At 44.2% G+C, this 25,867-nt stretch overlaps 1 protein-coding gene and 1 long non-coding RNA gene across 5 annotated transcripts in view; both read left to right on the forward strand.

Annotated features, from left to right (window-relative positions):
- PTPRM (protein tyrosine phosphatase receptor type M) overlaps positions 1–25,867 on the forward strand; it is an 869,082-nt gene that overhangs the window by 10,050 nt on the left and 833,165 nt on the right. The window lies entirely within an intron of this gene.
- Positions 5,911–15,138, forward strand: LOC138844051 (uncharacterized). The gene is made up of 2 exons (XR_011379430.1): positions 5,911–8,944; positions 9,426–15,138. It is a non-coding gene; the product is annotated as an uncharacterized lncRNA (long non-coding RNA).

The raw sequence follows: 25,867 nt of genomic DNA on the forward strand, positions 1-25,867 counted from the left end.
CTGCCTGTGCTACGTGGCGTCCCCAGTGAGTCAGGGCGTGGGTACCCAGCCGCGTGATGCGCTGTGTGTGGTGCGGGCAGAAGGGCTTGACCCCGTTCCCTGCTCATCACCACAGTGGTCGCAGTGACATGCCTGTAACAGGAGGCTGTTCAACAAGACAGAAGCATCAGGAATTTATTGAATCAAAGTTGGAGGTGGCACATGAGCCTTCAGAAATGAAGACCCGCAGACCCAGGGAAAACTGTTTTGGTACTCAGGCTTGAAGAAGAATGGACCGTGTGATTGGGCAAAAGGCTGAGAACTAATGGTCATAGATGGAAGGGCACAGATTCCTCCCCCTCCCTCCCTCCCTCCATCCTTTCCTCTTCTCTCCCACTCCTCTTCCCCCTTCCTCCCTCCTCCCTGCCTTCCTTCCTGGCGAGGGGCAGGACCCCTTCTGGAAGGAGGGTTGAGAGTTTGCTTAGGGCCAGCTCCCGCACAGAAAGGTATCATCACTGCTTTGCAGGGAGAAGGCTCTAGCTTCCGTGATCCCTCTTGGGGGAGAGGAATTCTGGTTTCTCGGGCCTGCCTTGGGGTGTGGGTGAGGGGGGAGAGGCAGCAGGCCAGGAGGTGGTCAGGGTGACCTTGCTTGCGAGACTGCCCCCGAGGCCCACCTGGTGTCCTGCAGTTCTCAGGACTCAGCCTCGGATCCATAATCTGGGGAGTCACCTTCACGTTCCGAGCCCCACAGGGTGGGGATGTTTCTCTCCCCTCTCTGTCAGGGGCCATTTTGGTCTCCCAGGTGTCACTTTCTTTCCAGCACTGCTTTGTGGCCAGGAGCCCCAGGGAAGCAGCTGTTCCTCATGCCAAAGTAGGTGTGCAGTGGGGCCTACCCCGGCAGAGAGAAAGGCAGGCAGCAGTGGGGGTTAAAGGAGGGATGCCAGCCATGGTGATCCCTGAGGGGCAGAAGCCCCCAGTTCATCCCGAATGTTCCTGTGGCCTTGGACAATGATTTCATTATATGGAACTTCAGTCTTCTTTTCTGGAATAATACCATCCCAGGATTACTGTAAGGACTAACTCAGAGAGGTGGGCAGTGAAGACACCGTTTGGGATGCACGCATCCTATAGTGGGGTATCTGGATTTCAGTCCTGGCTCCACTTCCAATTCTAGCTTCCTGCTAACAGGCAGCAGGTGATGGCTCAAAGAGTTGGCCCTGGATTGAGTTCTTGGCTCAGCCCTACCTGTTGCCGGCTTTGGGCAGTGGTCAGGTAGAAGGGAGCTTTCTCTCTCTCTGTTTCTTTGCCTTTCAGATAATAAATAAATTAAAAAAGGACTAACGTGGAGGACCAAATGCTGTGAAATTAGGAGCCTGTTAGGGTGACAGGACTGTGTGTTTAATGATCAGAATAAGAGGGGACCAGCCCCTCCTTTGCCATCCCCCATGTATAGCATGAGCTTAACCATGTGAGCTTACTGTGAACATAATTCAAAAAAGGTGGAATGTTGGCAACTGCATAGAGTTCTCACTGACCGATCCCCTCCCTGCTCCCAGGCCTTGATAGTCCTGGTGCTGGGAGCTGTAATAGGGCCATGTATAAGTCTGTGAGGTTGTATATGTAAATTTCAGAAAGATCTGGCCAGTATTATGTGTTACAAGAACTTTGCAACCCTGAAATTTGCAAAATGATCTCCACAGAATTGGCACCATGGAAAGCCAGCATCACTCAGTGCTGTGGGAGATAGATGGTGTCTGACACCCTGGTGGGAGCTACCCAGGCATTGTTCAAATGCAGATTCCTGGCCACCATGGACTAGTGAGTCCTGGGGCCACAGAAACTGGCCAAGAGACCCAGCGGATGACTGTGGTGCTTACTACAGACGTTGCAGCGCTACTGGTTAGAGAGTAGCCACGACTCAGAGACCCTGTCCTTGTGCGGAGTTACTCATACCTTCTTTAACATGTGTTAAGAAAGCATCTGAGGACCACTGCATGGATTTTTACATCCCAAACTATAATGGACTGTGAAATATTTCTTTGATGGAGCAGAGGCTTTCTGGTGTCAAGGCAAAATGCATTATGAAATAAAAGCATTTATAGCAAGTTATCCACTTCATTTCCAGCCTGTATCCTCTAGGAAAAGTAGTATCACTGTGAAATTTTTAGGTTAGAGTGAAAAACTAAAGGCATTTCAGAGTAGTCAGAAAGCAGGTGACTTTTGATCTATAAATTTATTACAGATTTGAGTCTCATTTTGAGATGGCTTATTCGGGGAAGATCATGAGATGGGAGGATCTATGAAGTATTTTGGCAGGGTTAGGTTTCAGCACTTACTCCTTTATTTCATGTTCATTGAAACGTAGGGAAACTGTAGAGTCATTTGTCCTGGGGGCCCCAGACACATTGGCCAAAAGCGTGGCATTTAATAACATATCTACAAGTCTCACAAACCTCAAAATAGGCATTCCAGTCTGTTAAAGACTTGCAGTTTCCACTAGCTCATCATTTTGGCCAAGGAAGAAAGGTGCTTGTCAAAATGTATTCTCTGGGAGAGGTGGCTCATTAAGTTATCTTTAATATGACATCCCTAACTAGCTGTCACTGTGATACACTGACATCCTCAGATTCATATTTCTCTTGCACAATGAAGACATTCGATTCAAACGTCTATAAGGTCTGTTCACTTACTTAAAGAGTATGAGGAGTGTCATGAACTAGTGTCTAACTCTGAGTTAGATTGTCAGATAGCACAGGCTGAGAGAATGGGACTTGGATCAGAAGGTCATTGTTGATAGATGAGGTTGGGAGAAATGTGTAGGATGATGGCTCCCATCTGAGGGGGTGCCTGGCAGAGCGTGAGCTTGCTTGCTGAAGGGACGTGTGTGCTGCAGGGCTGCCTGGAGGATTTGGAGAGATGCTTTGCACATTTTCTGTAGGCTGCCGCTACTGACATACATGCAAAAGAGGGTCACGCAGTCCCTCTGTACTTGAGAGTGTGGGTTTCCTCCAGTGCCACCCAAGGCTCTGCAGTGACTAGACAGGTAAGGCCTGTGTTGTTCTACTTAAATACTGACGACATACGTAAGCCGTATTTCAGGGGGTTAGAATCAATGCTAATAATTGATGACCGTAGATTGCATGCTAATTATTGGCTAGTACCACGTTGAGAGAATATGAGATTCTCAAACTTATTGCTGCCCAGTAGCTACCAACAGCTTGCATTGAGAGACTCGACCTAACCAGCCCAGCTCCTCAGAGCCAAGGTTGCATGCACTGTTTTATATATCCCTCCCCATACACATCCACAGAATTGCCTTTTCCTGGTTTATACTTTGCTTCGATGGCATCCACCTGTATTGAAGTGTGTTCTAAGACAAAGCATTTCACTTGTAGTCTGTATGTTAGAAAGATATTGAGTGGTGTTGTATTACATGATAGAAAATCTATATGAGGTCGGGGCGATTTCTCTCTGGATCTTGCTTCCTGAATCTCCTGTATAGGTAGTTTTTCTTGTGGACATAGTGAATTGTTAAGTCTATCAGGTTTTCCTCTTTTTTAAAAAATAAGCTATATTTATTTATTTATTTAAAAGGCAGAGTGACAGGGAGGGAAACATGCACATGTGCGTGTGCACATACGCACACACGTGTGCACACACACACAGTGTTCCATTTGCTGATTGACTGCAAATGTCCACCACAACCATGGGTGGGACAGAGCTCAGAACTCCATAAGGGTCTCCCTTGTGGGTGGTAGGGCCCCACAGACTTGGGCTATTATCTGCTGCCTTTGAAGGTGCATTAGCAGGGAGCTGGATCAGAAGTGCAGAGGTGGGACTCAGACTGTATGCCAAGTGATGGCTTAACCCACTGTGCCACAATGGCCGCCCCCAAGTTTTCCTCTTTCTGCTGGCTGTTAGAAATCCCGATTCACATGTGTGTTCTGCAGCAGGTAGAATGCTTTTGTTAATGAATGAAACACCTCAGTCAACGCCGGCTTGTGTCAAACAGGGAAATTGTTGGCTCTTGAAACAAAGAATGCCATAGGAGAGCATTGCTGGGCCCAGGGACCCAGCATAGTCACTGGGACCCTAAACTGTCCTCTCTGCACCTTTCCTGTCTGTGTGACATTTCTAAGGAGCTGCTGGCTAAATCCCTCCAGCTCTTCAGTGGTGAGAGATTACATTCCCCAGTGATACAAACTGCTGCTGTGATTGCACAAGTAACATAGATTCTGTTACCAGTTGAAGAGATTATATGGTGTCTGTACGAAACAGCCCAATGCTCAGAGCAGTTGCCTGTGCAATAGATCTTCATTTCTGGTTCTCTTTCCTGGCCTGGTTCTTCATTTCCCCTTCACTTTTCTCACCCCATTCTAGTTTACCTTGCTGTAGTTTATGCATCATTATAAATTCAGTTTGTTGGAACTGGGTGGTGGTAACAGAGAATAAATGAGTTCCAGATCTTTCCATTTGAGTCCGTTTTTCCAAAGCGAACTTCTGTGTTGTGCATCTTTTACATCTTATTGACACCATAGAACCCATTCATAGGTCCCTGAAGGTGAAGATTGCAGGAATGGGCAGATGGTACAGAGGTTATAGTGGACTGGTTCAGTTTTAAAGCATCCAAATCTTTTGATTAAGCAAAATTTTACATAGGTAGAAAGCATAAAAATCTTTTGGCTAAATTTAAAATTCTATGTGGACAGATTGAAAAAATACAAAGGCTTTCCAAATCGGGAAGTAAAATGCATTGGCTAGCGCTGCTATGTAACAAACCATCCTGAAACTCATTTTTACTTCTCATGTCTGGTGGATGGTTCTGTTGATCCAGCCTGGGCTTGGTATACTTTGTGTACATTTTTCTGCTCAGCCGATCTTGGCTGTCTCTCTTGAAATTTGGAGGTTGGCTGGCTAGGATGGCTTGGGCTGGGACAACTGGGCTCTGCTCCACGTGGTCATTCTCCAGCAGGCAGAGTTTCTAAAGACAGCACAGACTTGTGCTAAGGCCACTTGGCTCATGGTTGGAAAGGGCAGCCAGGAGTCAAGGGTGCCGAAATAGACTTGACCCCTTGGTATGTGGGCTGCAGGGCACATGGTAAAGGGTGTGGATACAAAGGGAGATGGAGAATTTGGGCTCCACACAGGAGTCTTCAGGACTCAGTGCACGCGACCTGAAATGCTTTGGATGACCCTAGTGGGAGACTTGCAGCATGAGCAAAAGGAAAGGAATTTGGGGTAGAAAGACCTGCATTCGGTACACACCCTACCACATACTGTCCTCAGGAGGGGAAGCTGTGAATCCATCTCCTTATCTGCACACAGGGTTGCTCTGTGGCGTTGGTATCAGGGTTGGCTTTAGAGATCCAGTGACAGGCGTTACAAGCTCTTGGGCAGTATTCAGACGGTGTGAGAGTCACTGGCCTCTCCCATCTTGGAAATGGGAGTGAATTGCTGCCTGCTGGGAGGTTTCAGAATGGCTGTTTTCATCCTGGTTGGAGCCTCGTGACCACCAGTAACCTGGAGCCATTGCCTGTAGTTTTCCTTTGTGTCTGCAAAGCCCACAGAGCCTGGTTTTCCCCAGCCTTTTTTCCTTCTATTTATAAACATTTCCTCTGGTCGGCTGGGAAACAGGACAATCTCATGCCACCTGGGTGCTAGTTTCTTCACATATTTGTTTACTCCCCATAGCTGTATCCCCCTGCCTCCTGGAGTTTATGGCACTGAGGCCTGGCTTTTCTTGGTGTCCCTCACAGTGCCTGCGGTTGATTTTGGATCCCAAATGCCCCTTTTCCCTTGCCTCTTGGGCTCAAAGCCTGTTTACTTGTCCGTGCCTATTGCGCCCAAAGCAAGTATCATAATTTTCAACGTGGCTGTAGTACTTGGTACAGTTTCTCCTGTTGATGTTAAAAACAATTGTGAAATTACAGGAGCCCAGCCTTGCCATATTCTTACTGCTTTTTTACAGTGTTCTGAAAGAGTAAATTAGAAGGAAGAGCCCTGGGCTTCTTAGTGACTTGAATACAACTGTTGCTTAGGGAATCGTCATAGTATTCAGCGGCAAAGGAAGGCAGGGCGTGGTCTTCTCCGTGGTTCAGATCTGGCCGGTGGAGCGGTGCTTTTCTAAGTTCTTGTGCTTGGCGTCTCAAGATCTGATTGAGGTTGGAAGTCTGTGGTGTGCTGGTGGTTTCAGAAGCAAAGTGTACTAACATCGTGCACTAAATTGGTGAAATTTTTCCAATGGAGGTGAGCAGACTTAGGAGAGGGAAGGCAAGGTGCCTCCTCCAGAACAGAATCCTTTGTTCTGTGAAGTTTGACACAGAGGGCCTGTAGATCCCTGTTGGAAGGATTTCAACCCTTCCGTAAATAGTCTGATAGTATTCACCACGGAGAAGAAGCATTTGGTGTGTGAGTCCACAGAAGTTGTGTACCTTGCCTAGGAGAGGAATATCATTATGTTCTTAGAATTGTATCTACAAACCATGTTGACTCTGTTAAAAACCAATTAAAAATTTAAAAAGATAAAGATTTTTAAAAATCACTTTTTGGCCCAGTCTTTGGCCATCAAAATAAACCCCATTAATTACATCACAATAAACTCCATTGGTAGAAGTAGAATAAGTAAATACTAAGAAAATATTTGTATTCTTCAGAGTTAACTTTAAAAAAATAGATTTAGGTTTTCATTTTTTTTTACCAACATTACATATGAAGCTGATCAGCATTAACAGATGCAAATTTATACATAAGTATGTATTTTGGAAAGATTCCTGACCAGACGTAGATCCAATGAGGTGTTTGTTCCTTTCCTTGTTAAGGATGAGAAAGGTCCCAGGGCTGGGATTTAGGAGCTCTTGAGTCCTGAAGTTTGGCTGCTTTGTGTCAGGTCTCTTAATCGTGATTAAGCCCTAGATGAGAAAAGTGGGTATTACAGCAATATTTTGAGCACCTAAAAGGATGATTGTGATAACATGAAATCCTTAAACACACACACACACACACATTGCTTTCTCAGCTGTAGAGTGTGGCTGGTAGGACTGGCCTTGGCCTTGTGGGATCCCTTGTTGGCTTTGTAGCTTAGGGTTCAGATTCTCCTGCCATTGCATGGCCCTCCTGGGTCTGCTCTGAGTTAAAATGAACAAGCTGCTAGCCACTGGGTGGTGGTTCTCAATTTTGTTATAAATGGAAAATTGCTATTACGTTGCATGTTTTTCTCTCAGGATGCCTTCTTGATGCAGGTTGGTTGTCCTGCTCCGGACCACTCCTCCTGCCCCAAGATTGTTCTTTCACGCCTCAGATTTATAGACTAAAACTGCACTCAGTGGTGAGCAATCCTCAGTAACTGGAAGAAAATTCAAGAAGTTGTGTGCCAAAAATAATAGTTCTCCAGGACTCAGAGGGAAATGAGGTAGGACCAAGTGCTGCTGCCGCGAGAGGCGTCAGTGCCTTTGCTGAGGCCTTGGGCTGGGGCCTGTGCTGGGTTTTGAGCTATAAGTGAGTGCAAGACAAGGGCTTGCCCTTAAGGAGCTCACAGGAAATCTCAAGGGAAACCCAGGTTAGTGGTGCTTTCTACTTTTTAATAGAAATGGACTGAAAATGAGGGCGTGGGAGGAGGGCTGGCCTGGCACACGAACTGGAGGCCAACCCTGCAGGGAAGAAGACCCTGGAAGACTCAAGGGAGGGCCGTGGTGGTCAGCTGCAGAGCCAGGAGTTTGCAGTGCATTGTGGACGTCAGGAGCCGCCCACAGGACATGTAGAAGCTGTTCAGGTATTGCTCAGAGGGCAGGGAGAGCAGCAGCCCTGGAATACCCCCAGTGAGCATGTTTTCCCTCTGCTTAGAGTAAACACAGAACGGAAAAGGCCTAAGACATTGCAGAGAGGAGGAAACTTTCAGAAGTTTGTTTTGAAACTAGAAGTTTGTGGTGTTGGTGGCTAGCTCCTCTCCCTTCTGTGCCAGGCAGATTGTATTTGCTGCTATACTTAATGGGTGGCTTTGTATAGGAATAGAATTGTCTGGAACTATGGAATTCCTGACTCAAAACCTGCTGTATTCTTATTCCTTTTTTTTTTTTTTTAAATCATTTGTTCATCTGAAGGAGTGAAGGGAGAGGAAGAGAAAGAGAAATCTTCCATCCACTGGTTCATTCTCCAAATGGCTTCAACGGCCAGAGCTGGGGCAGGAGGAAGTCAGGAGCCTGGAACTGAGTCTGGGTCTCCCTTGTAGGTGGCAGGGACCCAAGCAGTTGGGCCGTTTTCAACCGCTTTCGCAAGAGCATTAGCAGGGAGCTGCATTGGGAGTGGAGCGGCCGGTACTGGAACCGGTGTTCAGATATGGGATGCTGCCCTTGCAGGTACAGTTCAGCTTACTGTGCCACATGCTGGTCCCCCTCTTACTCCCATGTCCGTTATCTAGTTCCTAGCCTTTTGTTTTTCTTTTTTTCTTTTCCTTCCTCCATCTTCATCTTGTGAAAGAGATTAGTATAAAAAGGGAATGTAAGACAAGGCAGGTGTCTATCCCACCTGACCATCGCCACTGCTCTTGTGGTAGAACTACCAGAGGGCAGGCCACCTGTCAGATTTCTCCTCTGCAGGATGTGGACAGGACAGGGAGCGCTGGTCTAGACGGAGTGAATTGGCAAGAGAAAGCTAAACCAGTACCACAGCTGGTAGTGATACCGTCTTGCCTATTAATATTTTTTCAATATCAATAAGCTCATGGGTTCTTGCCATGTATTCAGAGAATTCTGAATACTGGCTTAAATAGACTGGACAACATGGTACGTTTTAAGGATTTTATTCAGGAGAATAATGAGTAGGAGAGTGAGAGTGAGGGCTTTATGAGAGAGAGAAGTCTAGAAATTAAGTTGAGTTCATACCAAGCAGAGGGCAGGCCAGAAGCCACGTGCAGCACGCATGCAGGTAAGAAAGCAGGGAGCAGACCACTTGAAGGCCATGTGCAACAAGGGTAGTGTCGCTCCCCCTCTTCGTGGAGGAACGACACAGGACCCTGCGCTGTTCTTTCATCTGCTCGGCCCTCCCCGGGTTTGCTGCTGGTTCTTCCCGGGTTGGCTACTATCCCTTCCACCTCCGTGGAAGGGCAGTTCCCCCTGGCCACATTCCCCACTTCCGCAGGGGAGCGGCACACCGCCGGCCGGCTCTTCTCGGGGGCTGCACGGGTTCCCTTAGATGTTCCCCATAGATGTTCCTGGTGCATGCCGTCTCTCTCCTCCTTTATAGTCCTCCTCCGCCAATCCCAACTCGGCTGCCCACACGCCGAGTACGCTGCTCTCCTTCAATCAGGAACAGGTCCTGCAGCTTGTCAAGTTGGTGAGAGGCAGCTGGGTAGAAGCTGTTGCCTCCTCTCCCAGCGCCATATTGTGGGAGAGCAGATGCATAGAATAAGTCTTAATTCCAGTAACTCAGTCTAGTCCGGTTGCTCCCCACAGGTAGCAAAAAGGAGGGGCCCACCGTGTTCCAGGCCTTGTATCCACTTCCAAAGGGGAGTGGTTTTGCAGCCTGATTGGCAGGTGGGCATACAAGAGGGCTCAGGTAGGGGCATGAGATCACACAGGGGTGTAGTGAAGGAGTGGTCTTCCAGTTCACAAATCTAATCAGTTCTGTCCTCTCTGCCTGCCTTCATCAGTCGGGCACCGACTGGTGCTCTGCCGTGTGTCTGCTCAGCACAGCAGTACTACAAGGGGACAGTGTAAGTACCAGAATAACAGCTGAGGCCCAACAGATGCTTCTTTTAAGTCCTTTTTAATGTGCATTACCTGATTTAACACTCACAAAAACCTAAGTTATCCCCCATGTTACAGGCCTGGGAAATAGCTCAGAGGTTAAGCAAAATTTGGCTATCATCAGGCAAATTGTAGGGGACAAAGCTGAGGTTTCAACCTGACCAGCCCAACTCGTGAAACCGCCAAACTACAGTACAAGGTGATCAGCCCTAATTGGAAATCAGAAATTTTTCAAAATCTGACTTTTTTTTTTTGAGTGCCAACTTGATGCAACAAATGGAAATTTCCACACCTGAATGATTCATAGAAAATGTGTCCTATGAAAAATTGTGCATGGATTTAAAAAAGTTTTACACCCAAAGTACTCTTGGTTAAGAATTTTTGAAAAGTAGGCACTTTCTTACCCACTGATAAATTCAGATCTGAAAATGCACATTGTATGCTTGTACAGTTGAGAGAATGTATGCTTCCTGGTGAGTACATGTTGAGTATCCCTTTACCCAAAATGGTTGGGACCACCCACAAGTGTTTCTGATTCCAGAGTTTTAATTATTATTATTATTATTTCATAAGCCTTACTGGTTGAGCATTCTTTTTTTTTTTTTAAAGATTTATTCATCTATGTGAAAGTCAGAGTTATACAGAGAGAGGAAAGGCAGAGAGAGAGAGAGAAAGGTCTTCCATCTGATGGCTCACTCCCCAATTGACTGCAACGGCCAGAGCTGTGCCGATCCGAAGCCAGGAGCCAGGAGCCTCTTCCGGGTCTCCCATGTGGGTGCAGGGGCCCAAGGACTTGGGCCATCTTCTACTGCTTTTCCAGGTCATAGCAGAGAGCTGGATTGAAAGTGGAGCAGCCAGGTCTCAAACCGGAGCCCATATGGGATGCTGGCACTTCAGGCTAAGGCATTAACCCACTTTGCCACAGCGCTGGCCCTGAGGTTGAGCATTCTTAATCCAAAAGTCCAAAATCTTAAATGATCTGAAATTCAATTTTGGATTTCAACTTTTGGATTAGGGATGCTCAATTTCTATTGACATTTTAAATCAAACTTTCACAAACCTCTTGTAAAGGTACCCATCAGAAAGAGAACCCAAGTGCCAGAAAGATTTGGTATCATTCATTCTTAAAATACACAAACAAGCATTTACTCAATTGAGAGAAAATTTACATCTGTAATCTATCTCCTTGAACTAATATTTCCATTTTATTTCCCCATAGAATTATATCCTATTGTAACCTGTTTAAGCTTGACAATCTTTTTCTGATTACTAATTGAAATTCTCTACAGCAAAAATATGTATAGAAGTGGACATTTAGTTCTATCTTTACTTTTGTACTTGATGCTATTGAATTATCACTAAAATGATTAGTGTAGAGTTGAGTCATTATCAAAATTTACTGGAAAAATATTCTGAAAGTCACCTGGGCTTTAAAGACATCAGTTTATGTGTTTGAATGGATGTTATTTATGGATAGAGTTAAGCTGGGTTAAACATTTCATTTTTATTAATGTGTACTAAGAAACTTTGTCCATATGAATAGGCAGTATTAGAAGGACTTTGTGACAACTTCTTTGAATTCTTTTCAAGTTTCATAACAAGATTCATGTCATGATGTAGCACCAAGAATCATTTTTAATGACCTATAAGTTGACAGTTTGATTAGGTTCAGTCTCAAAATTGTCAAAAGCAAAACATTGGAATCTAACTCATCTCTAAAGCAGTTGTCTGATCATAGACCTTCTCAGTAGCTGAGAACTAGACCAAGGGGCTTTAAGATTCATCAATGACTGTTAATTACACCTGCTATTTTTTAAATTAAAGGCATCTTGTTTAACCCTGAAATATCCAGAACTGGTGGTGAAAACAAAAATAATGCTAGTTTCAGTATACTTTAGCCAAGGCATGTTTAGACATAGCTACACATCTTTATGTCATCTTATTTATATTCATTATTATACTGTTATATTTATATATGGTCCAACCTTGGAGATGGAGAATCAGGCCAATCAGTGAATGAAAAATATCTTTCAGGGGATTTAGTTAGGGAAGCCGTCCTTACCAGAGCCGTCAGTAAAATCAGCCTCACCTTCCATCACAAAAAGATATTTGTTTTTAATTTCAAATAATATTAACTTGCATTTTGAAGAAAAATGGTAAATAGGGACAGTATGGCAGATTACTAACTGTAGTTGAGTCAGTTTTAAAATGGTATAGACTTAATAGGATTAATTATATCTTCTAAAACGAGTTCTAATACAATGCCAAATTGATTCTCTTTCTTATTTATAGGAATGTGATATAATGGGCACCTTAGAAGGGGTTAAGGAGCACTCAGGCTGCCTTGGTGATTTTCAAGGGAGGGTTGTTGTGGAACATGAGCCTGACCCCAGCTGGCTCTCTGACATTATTTCAAGATGAGATGGTCCCTCCCACTCACTCACCTTCCAGTGATTGCCAGCTGCCTATGGTGATGCAGCCAGATGTGAGGAGGGGAGCTTGCATAAACCTCTTTTCTTTATAAAGTTCCTGGCCTCAGATACTTCATTATGGTGTTGCAAAATGGACTACCACCTTAGTATCATTGGAAGAGTTCCTACATAAGTGCATATTTGATGGACTAGATTAAAAAAGATTTATTAAATTATTTATTTGCAGAGCAGAGTGACACACAGAGAGACAGAGAGACAGAGAGACAGAGATCTATTTGTTCAATCCCCAAATGGCTGTAAGAGTTAGATCTGGGCCGTGATAAAGGAACTGTATTTTGGGCTCCCATGTGAGTGGCAGAGACTCAAGTACCTGGGCCGTCTTCTGCTGCCTTCCCAGACACATAAGCAGGGAGCTGGATTGGAAGAGGGGTAACTGGGACTTGAACTGGCATGAGGTACAGGATGTAGATGTTGCTGTGTCACAATGCTGGCTGTGATAAAATAGATTTTAACTCTACTGTTTAATGCTCACTGAATCTAAATGCAATTTCATATACTTTTATTTGTGATGTTTTTCTTGTATAATTTGAAAACTTCAGAAAGCATTGCAGTTAGGCATAAAAGAATCAGTGTCGTGAATCTGCACACTTGGAGTTGTTGGAAGATAGTTTTCTTTTCGGCTAATACCATGTTTGAGTGTGAGTATGTATGTTCACAACAAAGAATCATTGCATTTAGGCACGTTTAAGAGTAATTTTTCGTGTTTATATTTACCGATGTCATCTTTGCTTTGCTGTCACCAGTTCTTCTGCAGCGGATGGCATCTTTGACCACTGTTACGTGAAGGAAGATGTGTGCTTTTTAAATTGTATAATGTATCTAATTTTACAGCATCCCACAAGGGCTAACAAAGTATCTCTCGTACCTTGTTTCACCTTTAAATGAAATATGTATATGATAGTGCAAGACAGGAAGCCCTATGGTGAGTGTCTCCTGTTTGATTAATCATTGATGAAGGCTTCCAGGGGAGTTGCAGCTGATGTTGTTTCTATGATGGAAACCTAAGTTGTTTGCATTTGAGGCTGTGCCTTCCTTTCAGAAGGTGTGAGGTCTAGTGAGAAGTGGCCTCCTGATTCTAACATAGAAGCTGGTGCCCTTTGACCTGTCACTGCTGGGTTCCTCTGGCTTTTTCTGCAGCCACATAGTGTGACTCTGTTGGGACTTTGACACTGAACACTGGGAATGATGGAGCAGGCGCTATGTCTGTGAGGTCTGTACCCTTGATTTTCTGGCTAGAGGCCTTGATGTTGGAACATGTGATCTCTCAATAGGCAGACATCAAGCTGGTATAATCTGTTGTACAATGCAGTAGTCCCCTCTTATCCTGAGGGGTGTGTTCCACGACTCTCAGTGGATGCTTGAAATCACAGGTCTTATCCTTTATGCCCTACTGATAGCCAAGAAGGCTATTAAGTGACTATGGGTTGGTAGCATATACAGCAGGCATACACTGGACAGGAGGCTGATTCAAATCTTGAGCAGTACAGATTGGGATGTTGTGAGCTCCCATCATGCAGTTCAGAACAGTGCCATTTTAGACTTGTGAGTCCTTTATTTCTGGAATTTTCCATTTGATCCATTTGATATTTCAAATCCTGATGGATTGCAGGCAACTGAGACCACAGTAAGCGAAACTGCAGGTAAAGAGAACTGAAGTAATTCATCCTGGTCTCAGTGACTTTGGCAGTTATTTTATGTCTTTCTGCCTCACCTACCTCTCCTGAAATCAAAGGGGTAATTATGACTTAAAAAGTAATTTAGACATTAAGACATCACATTCTGAGTCATTAAGAGTGAGATGAACACTAAACAATAGTTGAACTCATTTGACCTAAAAGAATCTTGTGAAACAATTAATTTCCCGTTACAGAACTAAATCTTCTGGACAATTGACAGTTCCCAGCTGAATTCTCACTTTGTTTCAGGAAGCGTACCTTTGAGAGAACAAGAAACACACAGAATTGTAGAGACACTTAACAATATCCTGTGCGTCACCAGGCCACTTATTGTTGGAGATCTGTCTCTTTACTTTGGGTGGTCCTTTAAATTTTTTTTTTAAGATTTACTTATTTATTTGAAAGGCAGAGTTATAGAGGGGTTGAGAGGGGAAGAGAGAGAGAGAGACAGACAGACAGACAGACAGAGAGAGAGGTCTACTATCCACTGGTTCACTCCCCAAATGGCTGCAATGGCCAGAGCTGGGCCTATCTGAAACCAGAAGCCAGGAGATTCTTCTGGGTCTCCCATGTGGTTGCAGGGGCCCAAGTACTTGGGCCATCTTCCACTGTTTTCCTAGGCTTTTCCCACTATGCCAAGACACTGGCATAGTGTCTTTTTGATTTATCCCAAATAGGAACTTGGATGGGTGCTGTGATCTCTTTTTACATGGATGTGTAACACAAGTTAAATGGTTTTTCCAGGCCCTAGAGAAAAGCAGGGTCTCAGATTTCCATTGATTTCAGCAGATCTATGGCAAAGCTTGTGTAACGTGCAATTAGTGAAAATCAGGAGGCACATAGAACAGACATATCCCTTTTACTAATATTAAGTAAAATTTCTCCTTTAGTTGTCTTTCAGGAATTATAACATTAGCATCTAGTAAGTATGTTGCAAATTTTTGCACCAATGGATATTTATGATATGTTGTGAGTTGCACTGAAGAAGCCAGTCATGTGCTGGGTTACCAAGGTCATCCCACTGATCAGTGGCTATTTCCAGGGCTGTGGATCATCTAAAACAGCAGTCTCCAGAGTGAACATACCTGTAGGTTGGAAAGATAATCCTTTAGGATGTATAAAGTAAGTAGTGGAACTTTCCCCAAATGTGATAAACTTTCCCTAAGGAAAGAGGGGTGGATATGCACAAAGAATCTCCTTAAGGCAGCTTCATAAAGGCACTGTTTGGAGAGTTAAAAAAAATGGCAGCAACACAGACATGGAGTGATAGAGAATGGATTAAGTCATAGTATGTTCAAATAATAGAGTGCTATATATACACAGCCACTCATAACCAAGAATAATATGGGAAAGACATGAGATGATCACAGTTTGGAGATCTGGGACAAAATCGTGTGTAGGATAATGCCAGTTTTATTTATTGAAAAATATATGGGAATGTATGGAATGCAGAACAAAATATTAACAGTGTTACTGATAGATAATCCACCTTATGTTGAAAGTTAATTAAATTACTATGGAAGGATTAAACCTATCAGTATTTATTTTGAGAGGTATACATGCATGTGTGTGCGTGTGCATACACACACACACATACACAAACACAGAGTGAGCATACCTGAGCACTCCCATCTGCTGGTTAACTTTCCAAATGTTGGGGCCGGCTCCGTGGCGCAGTAGGTTAATCCTCTGCCTGCGGCGCCGGCATACCATATGGGTGCCGGTTCTAGTCCTGGCTGCCCCTCTTCCAATCCAGCTCTCTGCTGTGCCTGGGAAAGTAGTAGAGGTTGGCCCAAGTCCTTGGGCCCCTGCACCCACATGGGAGATCGGGAGGAGGCTCCTGGCCCTGGCTTTGGATCGGCGCAGCTCCAGCCGTTGCGGCCATCTGAGGAGTGAACCAATGGAAGGAAGACCTTTCTCTCTGTCTCTGCCTCTTACTTTCTGTAACTCTACCACTCTACCTTTCAAATAAATAAATAAATAAATAAAAAATATAAAAAAAAAAACTTCCCAAATGTCACCAATGGCTAAGCTGGGAACCAGGAATTCAATGCAGGTGTCCCAGGAACCAAAAATTATTTGAGCTATTAACACTGCTTCCCAGGGTCTGCATTAGCAAGGAGCTGGATCTGGGAATTGAACCCAGGTACTCTGGAATGGGATCCAGCATCTTAATCAGTGTCTTAACTGCTAGCTAGCCGCCTGTCCCCTCCATGAGCACTGGATTCATTAAAGAGCCATGATGATGGACCAGTGCTGTGGCACAATGGGTTAAAGCCCCAGCCTGCAATGCCGGCATCCCATATGGGCACTAGTTCGACTTCCAGCTGCTCTTCTTCTGATCCAGGTCTCTGCTGTGGCCTGGGAAAGCAGTAGAAGATGGCCCAACTCCTTGGACCCCTGCACCTATGTGGGAGACCCGGAAGAAGCTCCTGGCTCTTGGCTTCAGATCAGCTCAGCTCTGGCTGTTGCGGTCATTTGGGGAGTGAACCAGTGGAATGGAAGACCTCTCCCTCTGGCTCTACCTCTCTCTGTAACTCTGTCTTTCAAATAAATAAAATAATTGTTAAAAAAAGAGCCATGGTGATTTTGTGAGCACAAAGTGGCAGAGTAATGCTTCCTTCCCTCTCCTGGAAGCAGCAAAGTGCAAGAGGAATACTTCTAGGTGACGACAAATCTCTATTTTCCTTTGCTTTGAAATGTATAAATCACAAAATGTACAAATGTGTGGAGGTGCACTGCAGTGTGATTTTTGAAAACTGATTGCAGATTGTCTTCTAATCCTCATTTGGCTGGCATTGTTTCTTTGCTGGAGTGTTAATGGATTGGTTAATTTGTGAGCAGCGCTCCTAATTGTATTAAATCTCTACAACCTTATTAAGCATTTGTGCAGAATTAGATCTGAGAGCTTGGGGAAGCAGCGTGCCAATGGTCGGAGGGAAGACGGGAGAATGTTAGGCTAACAAGTGAGTCTGGGTGTGAAATAAAGCAACATAGAAAGAAAACTCTGCTTCCACAGGCTCAGAATTTGTCTAACGTGCACCCTACAGCTCCCTGGCTGGAGTTCTCAACACCAGGGGAAAGAGAGAGAGACTGCAAGCCAGCCAGCAGTTTTTGTTTAGATCTTTTAGGATTTTCTTTTACTTGGGGAAAAAGCAATGAGCAAGAATTAACAAAATCTCAAGAGTGCTAGATGTTTTTATTCTGCTTGCTTGTGTTTATATTTAGACACCAGGTTGCAGATATTCTGTGCTTAAAGAAGGAGTGGGAAACGGTTTCAGAAAATGTACCTGGACCATGTCTGTTTTGAAAACTAAAGATAATAGCCTGGAGTATACTGATTCCTTTTTTTTTAGATTTTTTTTTTTTATTTGAAAGGCAGACTTGGAGACACACACACACACACACAGGGAGACATATGTTCCATCTACTGGTTCACTCCCCAAATGGCTGTAACACTAGGCCAAAGCCAGGATCCAGGAGCTTCTTCCAGTTCTCCCAGGTGGGTGCAGGGGCTCAAGCACCTGGGCCGTTTACCTCTGCTTTCCCAAGCACGTTAGTAGAGACCTGGATCAGAAGAGGAACAGCCAGGACTTGAACCAGTGCCCAAATGGATGCTGTCACTGCAGGTGGTAACTTTATTAGCTATGCCACAATGCTGGTCCCGGAATATGCTGATTTTTAAAAACTGCTTGACAGCTGCTGTCTTCTGCAGGTAAAGGAGGTGAATTCAGTGACTGTGAGAGGTGGAGGTGGGGAGAGTGGGTGAAGAGACAGTAGACTGGCCCTTGGGAGCTCTGCCTGTGTGACCCTTAGCTCATACATCTCTGTACCTTACACATTCCCATTCCTTTCCCCCCAGATTCTAAGCTGAATTACTCACATTATCACAATAGTACCAAAATGCCAAGTAGGATTTTTAGCAGTCTGTTGTTTGGCTTAAAGTTACTTATTCATGATGTATTTGAGCATTTTTGCAGACAGACAGACTGAAGAACCATGAAGGCTGAAAGCCAGTGCAAACCCAAAAGCACTCAGACTTTCTGCAGCTCCCACTCTACCTCCCAGAGAGTTCGTGTCCTTATTGTTTTATATTGCACGCTCCCAGAGGTTCAAGAGTTTCTCTGGAAAACAGAAAAATTAAGGCTATCATTACTTTTTGAAGCCTTACATAATTCATGTTTCTCCAGGGAACATGGGCGTGGAGGGTAAAAATAGGGCAAATAGAACAAAAGCCAAGGAGAGGAGGAGGTGATGTTGCCTTCTCGGTTCTCTGGGTGCCTCAAATCAAAATCCCTTCCACCCACCGGGACAGGAGATGGATTGGGATCCCCAGCAGTGTCCCCGGGTCCTTCCAGTCTCTGCCGTGTGGGGTCTGCTGTTTCTTCTGTCTTCGGTGCCTCTGCCCTCTGCCTGTTGTCCTGCAGGAGACAGCTCAGTGACCTGTCTCCTTGAGCATCTGTTCTCTTGCTCTGTGGTTCTTAGATTGATGTGCGCCTTGCGATCAGCAGGCTCCTAGATCCTGGGGAGTTAAAAGATTGGAATGTGTGTTATACAAAGGTGGGCAACATTGATGCAGAACGTCTGCTGGGGAATGGCAGCTGGCTTGAGAAGGCGGGCTGTTTGCTTTGGAGACCTCCTCTGAAAGGTTCAAGAAAGACTCAACAGAGTCTGCCCATATTTACGAGAGGCAGAAAAGGAATATAGCTCCCCTCATAAGCTGGGTTTAAACATTTCCTAGACACGTGCAGTAGGTTCCTTCTGTTCCCTTCCGATTTTCTAGGCCGTTGTAACAATTGAAACCCATTCCACATTGTTTTCCAGACAGTTAAATATATAGGATGTATCTGTGAATACAACCGGTGTCAAGGAAAGCGTGGAGACCCACTGCTTCGTTGGTAATTGCTGGTGTGGGGCATGCTCTTACTATTCTTTTGTCCCCTTTAATTGGTTGAGTATTAATAAACTCATGGTTGGTTTCAAGGGCACAGCTAGTTTTTAATGGTCTTAGAGAAATTTCAGGAAGAAAGCTAAAGAATTAACATAATAAATAATTATTGCTTCCAGGGTTTTTTGTTGTTAAGATAATAAAATGGTAAAAAGCAAGCCACTTGAGCGTAAAGTAATTGCCCTGACAAGCACCACGCAGGCAGCATTCACAATAAAGTGGCCCGTCCCTCAGTGTCAGATAGATTTGCGTCCCACGTAAACGCTTCCTCACATTATGGAAATGTACTTTTCCTAGCCACAGAGTAGAATGAAACTCCAGGCTTCTAATTAATCGTGGCTGACGTTTGATTTCATACCCAAGTTCAAGGCAAGAGGTGGCGCGGCTCCCCCCCCACCCCCCACGTGCATGACCACAGGCAAATCTCTCCATTAATGTCAAATTGCATCTGTGCGTCTCCTGGTGGCTGCCACATGTCAGTCATTAATGCATTAGCAATCACTTATGTCCGCTTTCTACCCGCTGGTCCCGTGCCTGAGAAAATGCCGTTGCAAGAGTTTTCCTTTGCAAGCCTTTAACCTTGAACCCCTGGATTGATGACACAGAGAGCTTCCTCAGATGTAATGTTTTACAGAGTTTAACTTGGCTTTCCCTGCTCTGCCTGCTGTGAGTGGTGACAGCTGAGCGAGGAAGGCCACACACCCAGTTTTCACCTGTGGAGACCGAGCGTTGGAAAAACCCCATGTGGTTTAGCCAAGGTTTCATGGGAACTAAATGGCAGGGCTGGGATTTGAACCTAGAACTTCTTAGGTCAGGTGTAATATTCTTTCTCCTAAGTGGGTTCCAGTGTCCCTTAATGATAGAATTAACCTTCTGTTGCTTTGTTCTTACACAAGTTAGGGAGGCAGTAGACGTTTGTGATTGGCTAAGGAAAACATTTTAAAGTTACAGAAGAAAGAGAGGGAGTAGAGCCAGTTCTATTCAACATATCTGAAGCAGGTCATGAATAACTAAGGACTTGATGAATGGCAGGGTGAGAAGGAAAGGTGCATACGCGGTGAGGTACTGCTTCACGCTCCCCAGCAGCTGTGTGCAGAGGGAGGCGCAAAAGTCTTGGAGAGAGAAGTGGTTTCCCGGTGGTTGGCCCGTGGCAACGGTGCAATGGGAGGTATCCTCCTCATTAGCAGTTTCACTGTCCACATGGCAGCAGAATGTTTCTAGCTTTTTGTTTCTAGTCCGACCATCAGACTGAAGGAATTTATTGGACCAATTCGGTGAAGGCCCTTCTGTAGGAGGCAGAGTTGATGCAAAGCCGTGCTGATTTAGGCATGGGAATCAGCATATTTAACAGGATGAAGAACAGCTTGTTTCTTAGACGATTGTCCTGCGGGTCCACCTGTCTCGCTCAAGTTCAACAGCTGAGACACAGTGGTCATCCTCTTGCTGTGTCTGGAGTTCTTGGGGCTTTCCTGCTAAGGATGCGATGAAAGTACCAGAATGCTCAATTCATTTTTTTTTTAAGATTCATTTTATTTATTTGAAAGGCAAAGGGAAAGGGAGAAAAGAGATCTTCCATTCACTGGTCCACTCCCTAAATGCCACCCTGGACTGGGGCAGGCTAAAACAAGGAGCCAGGAACTCCATCTGGGTCTCCCATGTGGGTGGCAGGGACCCAAGCTCTTGGACATTTTCTGCTGCCTCCAAGGCTCCTTAGCAAAGAGTTGGATTGGAAGCAGAGCAGCAAGAACTCAGGTGGTGGCTTAACCCACTGTGCCACAATGCCAGCCCCTCAGTCTGTTTGAATGACTGGTTCAATGACGGCTGCTGGGGCTTGATGCCAGGGACTTGTACAATATACCATTGTAGACATCTAGGCACAGAGTAGCTAAGTTTAATTAAAAGCAATTAAATTAATTGTAAACTAGGCATCTACATGATGAAAATCTTTCACTGGAATTGACCAAGAGAATTATTTGGAAAAAGTAAATGGATGGAAAGAAATAATACAATAAAGTAGTGTTTACCCCCCCAAATAAGAGAGATGGGTCACTTTTGAAAAATGGCAAGTGGGATTTTTATCAAGCAAATTTTATCTGTAATTTTTTGGCTTTTTTTAACCTACTCAACTAAATAGTGGGAAAGTTTTCAAATGAAAATATAGAAAAGAAATACAATAAAATGTAGAGAAGGCTGGCACTGCGGCTCACTTGGCTAATCCTCTGCCTGCAGCACCAGCACCCCAGTTTCTAGTCCCGGTTGGGGTGCCGGATTCTGTCCCAGTTGCTCCTCTTCCAGGCCAGCTCTCTGCTGTGACCTGGGAGTGCAGTGGAGGATGGCCCAAGTACTTGGGCCATGCACCTGCATGGGAGACCCGGAGGAAGCACCTGGCTCCTGGCTCCTGGCTCCTGGCTCCTGGCTCGCCGGCTGCAGCACACTGGCCATAGTGGCCATTAGGGGAGTGAACCAATGGAAAGGAAGACCTTTCTCTCTGTCTCTCTCTCTCTCACTGTCTAACTGTGCCTGTCAACAAAAAAATGTAGAGAAAATGTGACTCTGAAATTATTTTCTTATAGTTGAGGATGCTTTGTTCTTATCTGGGTCCCCAGGATCTTTAATCCTTTAAAATAAAACAGTCACATTTGACATTTCAGTACTTGAGCATTTGTTCTTCTACCAGCGGATGCTTAGTTTATAATTAATTGCTTTTAATTAAGCTTGGTCACTCTGTGCCTAGATTGTCTAGAATGGTGTGTTGTACCAGTTAGATGTTCATTTATTCAGTGAGTGAATGAGTTTCAAAAACTAAAACTCTGGAGCCATTACTTTTATTCTGGAAAAAATCACTAGCAGAGATTTCATTATATGGACTGCCTTTTTAATTAAAACAAATATATATTTGAAAGGTAGAAGGGGAGAGAGGGAGGGGAAGGGAGGGAGTGATCCATCCCTTGCCCCACTGCTGCTTACTTCACCATTCACTGGTTCACTGCCCAAATGCCCACAGTGGATGGCTAGGGCTGGCCTAAGGCTGAAGCCAGGACCCAGGAACTCAATCCAGGTCTCCCACAGGGCTGTCAGGAACCCAATCCCTGAGCCATCATCTTGCCTCCCAAGGTCTACAATAGCAGGAAGCTGGATTCAGGACCTGGGGCTGGGAATTGGACCCACGCACTCTGTTTTGGGATGCAGGCATCTTATCTTCTAGGCTAACTGCCCACTCCCAGAATAACCTTTTAAAAAGGGTTTTGTGCATGTATTTTCAGTCCAAATCTTCCAGATATGATTTAGTAGAACACTTCTTTATATGTTTATTTCTTTACCAATGTTTCCTTTAACTGTTTTTTTTGATCATTTTTTTCATAGAGAAAATTTGGGGTAAAGGAAAAACATAAAATCATCCCACCACTTATTGTCGTTAGTAGCAATTCTATTTCCTTTCAATTTTTGTGCATGTTTTAAAAAGTTAGATTCACATAATTCTGTACTTTTTTTAAACCTTAGTGTAATTTAGTTTTAAGTAATCAAGCTGTATTTGTTAAGTCCTTAGACGTGTAGGCAGACATTTGACACTGTGATTTTTTTTTTTCAAAGATTTGATTATTTGTTTAAAAGTGATATAGAGATAGAGAGAAAGGAGGGAGGGAGCGAGAGAGATATCTTCCATCTACTGGTTTACTCCCCCAAATGACTACAATGGCTGAAACTGGGCCAGCTGAAGCCAGGAGCTAGGGGATTATTCTGGGTCTCCCATTGGGTGCAGGGGCCCAAGAACTTGGGCCATCTTCAGCTGCTTTCCTAGGCCATTAGCAGGGAGCTGGATTGGAAGTAGAGCAGCTGGGACTTGAACTGGCACCCATATGGGATGCCAGCACTGCAAGCAGAGGCTTAATCCTCTATACCACAGTGCTGTCCCCTGAGACCGTGGCTTCTGTGGCTGCGTGATGCCCTTTACAAAGGCATTCATGGTTTTAGGCAGCTTTTCTTCTGGGCTGTGTGTTGCTTCCAAGCTGTGACTGCCAGCTTGTGCTGTGAGTAATGTGTTTCTTCATGCAGCCACGTTTTGCATATCCTTGATTATCTACTTAAGACAATTCATCATAAATGTGTTAGTGGATTTCTGAGAGTCCTACCAGAACTGTTGTACCCCACTTAAATCCACGTTCCTGAAACAGGCCAGAAATGCTTCTGTCTCTGCTGAATTGTTTGACCATGGACGATTTCTTTGATGATATGTTGAAAATAATTCTGATTCCTAAGGCTTCTTGGCCATTTGTATTTACTTATTGACTTGTCCTTTGATTTGTTTCTACTGCAGTCATCATCTTGTTTGTTTTGTAAAACTGGAGGATTCCCTTCTAAGTCTTAGCCCCTAGTTTGTGCATTTAACTTTTAATTCATAGCATTTTCTTTTTTTAAAGATTTTATTTATTAATTTGAGAGGTAGAGTTACAGACAGTGAGAGGGAGAGACAGAGAGAGAGGTCTTCCATCTGCTGGTTCACTCCCCAGATGGCCGCAATGGCTGGAGCTGTGCCGTTTTGAAGCCAGGAGCCTCGAGCCTCTTCTGGGTCTCTCCTGCGGGTGCAGGGGCCCAAGGACTTGGGCCATCTTCTGCTGCTTTCCCAGGCCATAACAGAGAGCTGGATTGGAAGAGAGGCAGCCAGGACTAGAACCGGCGCCCATATGGGATGCCGGCACCGCAGGCGGAGGATTAACCTATTGTGCCATGGCGCTGGCCGTGCTTCATAGCATTTTCATAACAGAGTAACTGTTGGGGGTGGGAGTGAAGCAGGGTGACTCACTGTTTTCTGGTCAGCAGTGAGGCCTGAGTCATTGATGGGGGTGCAGAGTGGCGCTGGGAGGGCCTTTGCTCAGCTTCTCAGCCTTGGACGCAGGGCCTTTCTTCACCATCCTGTCACTGTTGTGACTGGAGGTGATTCTTTCCCCAAGTGGAAAATTATTGACTTACCGTATCAGTGTTGTTGCTCTCGTGCAAAGAAATTTTTGTATTGTAGTGGTTAAATGGAAGTAGAATGAAATTAGACACAATAGTAAGCCATTTTCCCAACCTGGGGTCCTCTTGTGTTGTTTTTTTTTTTTTTTTTTTTTTTTTTTTTTTTTTTTTTAAAGGTTTATTTATTTACTTGAGAGGCAGAGTTACAGAGAGGAGAGATGAAGAGATCTTACACCCACTCTTTCACTCCCCAGGTGGCCATAGTGGCTGGAGCTGGGCCAATCCAAAGCCAGGAGCCAAGAGGTTCGTCCTGGTCTCCTATGTAGGTGCAGGGGCTAAAGCACGCAGGCCATCCTCTACTGCTTTCCCAGGCACATTAACAGGGAGCTGGATCAGAATTGAAGCAGCTTGGACTTGAACTGGCACTGATATGGGATGCTGGCACCGCACTTGGATGCTTAACCTACTATGTCACAGTGCCAGCCCATCCACTTTGTTTTTTTTTTTTTTTTAAATAATTTTTTGCAGAGAAGTTCCTGTTCTTCTTCCATCTGCTTCACTAACTCCACTGAGCTGGTGAGGCAGGAAGAGGGTGAGAATCACTGAGTGGGTTTGGAGACCTTGGGCGAGTCTAGATAAGGTGTAACTTAAGCACCTTTAAAGCCTATGTTACACGTTTTGTGTAGAGGGCTAGTGTAGATATGTGTGAAAGCATCAGATTTTCAGTGGAGATTTCATAAATCACAGTATTTGAAAGAGATTGCAAATTTGTGAAGGCAATTAAAATGTCATAGGTGAAAGATTCTTGCCTAAATCTGTCCACATGTGAGCAGTCAGCGTCATGTGACAGAACATTTATAAATAATTCCTGTTAGCATGAACAGTAAAATGTTCCAGACCTGAAGCAGTGCACTTTAGAAATAGATTGTGTTTCCAACAATGGGATATTTTATTTTTCCAAAAATGGCCTATATAATATAGTCTTTTTGACATTAATGAGAGGCATTCTTTTAGATCAGATTCTTGAATAAAACAAAAATTTAAAAAATTTATTACTGAAAGCTACAGTGACATTTTTGTCATTGAATCCAAATGTGTAGATTGGTTGATATTTCTTGTTTTCGAGCTGAAAATTACCAAGAAAAGCTTTGGTTTCCCAAAGCTGAAAATGTTTATGGACAGTAGTCAATTATCTTCCAGTAACTGGTGTGGCTGAAAATTCTGATCCCTTGTTTATGTAACTGACCTAAGTGTGTGTGAGTGTGTTTGAAGTTACATGTTCTTTTGTGGGAATGAACACAACATGTGATTCTGGGGTTAAGATAATCATGTTTGGTATTCCCTCAACTCTGCTGATCATGGTTACACTTGTATATTGATCAGCTACTGTGTTCTCAGTTCAGTGCTTTGTCCTTTGCAAGGGGGAAGTACGGAAGTTCTTGGAGAGAATTTTCCAGAATTAAGCAACATTATCTTTAAAACAGTGCCAGAATGGTTTTAGAATAGCATGGTTTTAGAACAGGACTTCCAACCGTAGTTGAACTTGGCTGTATTGTTGGTGTCAGCACTTTCCTGGGAGAAGTGTTTTTTGCTTATTCAACTTTGCCTCATGTTAGATTTGTTTCTGCTCAACGTTGCTGTTATCTTTGTATTTTGTTGACTAACTCCCTGGTCTGAGTATTCAAAGTGTTTTTTTTTTTTTTTTTTAAAGCGGCATAGAGTAAGAAATCAACTGTGTTTCCCTTGGCCCAGTAGTGATTTAAGATGATTTATTGCCACCTAGCTTATTTCTAAAGGATATAAACTGTATTTCTTTCAAGGACCCTTGAATTGTCAGGACTCTGCAATTGTTAAAGTATTAGTAACAATTTTTAGACCAAATAAAGACATTCTGTCTAATTTTTGCCATTTCCAAACCACTGTGGCCTTCTTTGGCCTGAGTATTTCAATCAAATATTAAGACTTTCTTGGCTTCAATCAGATTAGGGAAGTTTAGCCCAGCCATTGCTGGGAAAAGGTAATTCTTTAGTCACTACTGAGGTTCTGTAAGTATTGTTAAGAGCTTTAAAAAAAAACAGA

The sequence above is a fragment of the Oryctolagus cuniculus genome, chromosome 10, assembly GCF_964237555.1.
Source record: "Oryctolagus cuniculus chromosome 10, mOryCun1.1, whole genome shotgun sequence".
Taxonomy (NCBI): domain Eukaryota; kingdom Metazoa; phylum Chordata; class Mammalia; order Lagomorpha; family Leporidae; genus Oryctolagus; species Oryctolagus cuniculus.